The 3,581-nt window shown below is 37.3% G+C and overlaps 1 pseudogene; it reads right to left on the reverse strand.

Annotated features, from left to right (window-relative positions):
* Positions 1–2,895: 2,895 nt before the first annotated feature.
* LOC132280383 (small nucleolar RNA R71) lies at positions 2,896–2,994 on the reverse strand (annotated as a pseudogene).
* Between the last annotated feature and the right edge of the window lie 587 nt (positions 2,995–3,581).

A 3,581-nucleotide genomic window follows, 5' to 3' on the forward strand; every position in this document is an offset into this window, starting at 1 on the left:
TCGATCCAACTTCAAGGTTCGATCGATCCAACAATGATCGATCTCAACACTTCAAGATAGATCTAAGCCTTGGCCCAAAAACATAAAGTCCAAAAGTTTGATCGATCCAACACCACCCTTCAATCGATCGAACACTTTTGTCTTTATTCAAATGATTGATCCTATCCACAGCTGTACCACCCACTAACCACTTTTGTCCTTTTCCCAAAAATATCTCCCCAAAATATCTTGGATTTATCTTTTCCCAAAAAGGTCAACCAGTTGGATTGATCCAGCCTAAGTTCAATGGATCTCAACCAGTTCGATTGATCCAAGTCCAAGGTTCGATCGATCGAACTTCCTCCAATGCGAAAAAGTTAAATTTCCATCTCATTGAAAGTTGTCCTTTATCCAATCATTAGGGAATGTTGTGTGCACGACCCCAGCTCATTTTGGGTGTCATTTGACCTACCTATATAAGGATAAGGATTGCTTTTTACAAAAGGAGGCTAATATCATTTTCATATCATCTCTTGGAGAGCAAACTTAGAGGAAGAGGCTAGAGACACCATTGGAGTTCTTCATCAACAATGAGCAGATTTCAACCATGGAGTTAGCCCTTAAGGGTTGGAGTAACATCACCGTGAGTGGCTAGACATCTTCTTGGGGCTAGAGTTAGCCCCAAGCATGCTTTTTACATCTTAATCTTGTGTATTATTGAGGGATTAGTGTTGTAATTGATGTTTTGAGACTTTGATATATATAGATCTTGTTTGTTTAATGATTTATGTGATTTAATGCTTCCAATTAATCATTTCATTCTATCCATATGTCTATGTATGTTAGGATAGATGTTTATGTGTTTGTCTCTAGATTTTGTGTTATTGATGCATGTTTATGTGTATTGATACTATAGATTTGGAGATTGTCAAAACATAGTGCTTAAAGGAATGCTCTTGTGATTTTTTTGATGGTTCATACTTATTCCTTGATGGATTATGCCTCTCCTTTAGTTTATTTTCATGCTAGTAGTGTAGATGTAGTGTAGTTGTAGTGTAGTGTTAAATGGGAGGACAATCCATGCTTGTTGTTTGATAATCCAAGCTTTTGAATGCAAGTAACATATGTTTATAACCTTATGTTGTATTTGGATTGTGAGCTTAATGAAAGGATTATAATGACTTGTTTTGATCTATTGTGCCTTTCACATGTTGTTTAGACAATATATGCTTCATTGCTTATATATATTGTGCCTTTCATATGATGTTTAGACAATACATACTTAACTAGTCATCCTTGCTTGTTGAATCAACCAAACACACACACACACACACCAATATTGCAACACGTCATTTGCCCTCATTAGTCACTTGTCAATGGTATAGAAATGCATTACTTGGTGGTGATTTCTAAACCCCAAGATCTCTCTCTTTATTACTTACTCTTAATTACATTCTTTTGTTATTACTTAATTCAATTTAGTTACTCTCTAATCAACCAACCAACCAATTATTTGATCACTCGACCTACTAGCCCTAATAGCGATTCCACGACATTGTTTGATCCTCACAATCCCTTGAGACGATCCCTACTCGCCCTAGCTATATTTTTAGTGAAGGTAGTAGTGGCTTCTATAAATGTAAAACTCTTGGCCCTCGCCTTAAAATGCATACACTCTTTCAAGCTTGATGTGGTGCGGCGACACACCCACATCAGTTTTTGGCGCCGTTACCGGGGATTGATTGATTTGATTAGGCAACGTCAGATTTGTGGAATTGATTAGGATTAGGACTCTTTTGATCATCTCTTTACTTTATTTTTATTTTTTGTTTTGGTTACTTATTGTGTTGTTCTTACTTAACTAGGTGCATTGTTGGAGAGGAAGCAAGCAAAGGAGCATTCAAGCTAAGCAAAGAAGAAAAAAGGCTAAAAATTCTAAATATTTGCTAAGCTAAGCTTTAAATTTGGAGTTGAAGTGCTAAAAGACCTTTGTGAGACTTTCTTTACTCAATCCCTTAGTTAAATCGTCGGCCCGCATGGAGGCTTGTTTTTAAATTGTTCTTACATCATTGTTGTTAAAGCATGGAAGTATGAATTAAGTGTTTGTGGAAGAAGTCTAATTGCATTGTTATGAAGGCATAGTGTTTGTCATTCTTTGTGCTTGTTGTGTTTTGCATTATGCATGCATGGACATCGTTTATTAAGACCAACTCTTGTCCCTCTTGATTTGCATCTTGAATCTATCGTTAGAAATCCTAGGGGAAGAGGAAGTTCAAATAGAACCAATCTATCAATGGATAACCATAATGATAATCATGTTGAGGACCTTGGTCACATAGACCAACAAGGTATCCTTCATCCCAATGTACATAATGAGAACATATAAGTACCATTAGGCATGCCTAGGCCATACATTCACCAACCACCACAACAATAAGGCCAAGCTACATATGGAATGCCAAGGCCAATGTATGTTCCACAACCTCCCATCATCAATCAAGGAATTCAAAACCAAGGTGTTCATGTTGTACCTGAAGTAACTAATCCACCTCTTGCTTTAAGAGACCATTATGTGCCTAACGAGTATGATGCACCTACATGCATCCAATTGCCTCCATTTAGAGCACATCATTATGAAATTAAGCCATAAACCATTCAAATGCTTCCTAACTATCATGGACTTCCAAGTGAAGAACCTTACAAGCATTTGGATGAGTTTCTTGAAGTATGTTCCACCGTAAAATATACGGACATGCCAGAAGAGGTTTTAAGACTCAAACTTTTTCCATTCACCTTAAAAGAAAAGGCAAAGTATTGGTTTAACAATCTTAGGCCTGTTTCAATCACTTTTTGGGCAGAAATACAACAAGAGTTCTTGAAGAATTACTATCCGGTTTCTAAGACCAATGCCATGAGAACCTCAATTCGAGAATTTTCACATGGGGATGGAGAAACGTTTCATGAGGCATGGGAACGCTTCAATGAATTGCTTAGGAAGTGTCCACATCATGACATGCCCAAATGGCAATTAGTTCAATACTTTGAGAGCTTATCGGACAACTATAAAGGTATGGTTGATGCTTCCATGGGTGGCTCATACATTGACAGGCATGAGGATGATGTGTGGCGTCTTTATGAGAGCATGAGTGAAAATTCTTTGCATAGAACACTATCATCCAAGAATGGAAGAAATTCACAGGGTAGGAAGAGTGTTGGCTTACATCAAGTCTACCATTCAAATGAAATAGCCGCCGAAATGAAATTTTTATCTCAAAGGTTTGATCAATTTTTGATTAACCAAAACTCGGCGAATCAAGTATCTTCCTTTCCTAACCATTCTCATCGTGCATCAAATGAAACATGTATGATTTGTTCTAGTGTTCTTCATTCTACTTCTCATTGTCCTCATGGACAAGTGCAAAATGAACCTAATGAACAAGTCAGTGTAGCTTTTGTGAACCAAGGAAATAATCCTTATAGTACTCACTATAATCCAAGTTGGAGGAATCATCCGAATTTCTCTTGGAAAAACCAAGGGGAGGGCTCAAACCCTTCTTAAGGCGGTTTTCAAGGGAAGTACATTCTACCTCCACTTCAAAACC

This window comes from Cornus florida, unplaced genomic scaffold, assembly GCF_030987335.1.
Source record: "Cornus florida cultivar Cherokee Brave unplaced genomic scaffold, ASM3098733v1 CherokeeBrave_3.0.0_Hap2_Chr10, whole genome shotgun sequence".
NCBI classification, from domain to species: Eukaryota; Viridiplantae; Streptophyta; class Magnoliopsida; order Cornales; family Cornaceae; genus Cornus; species Cornus florida.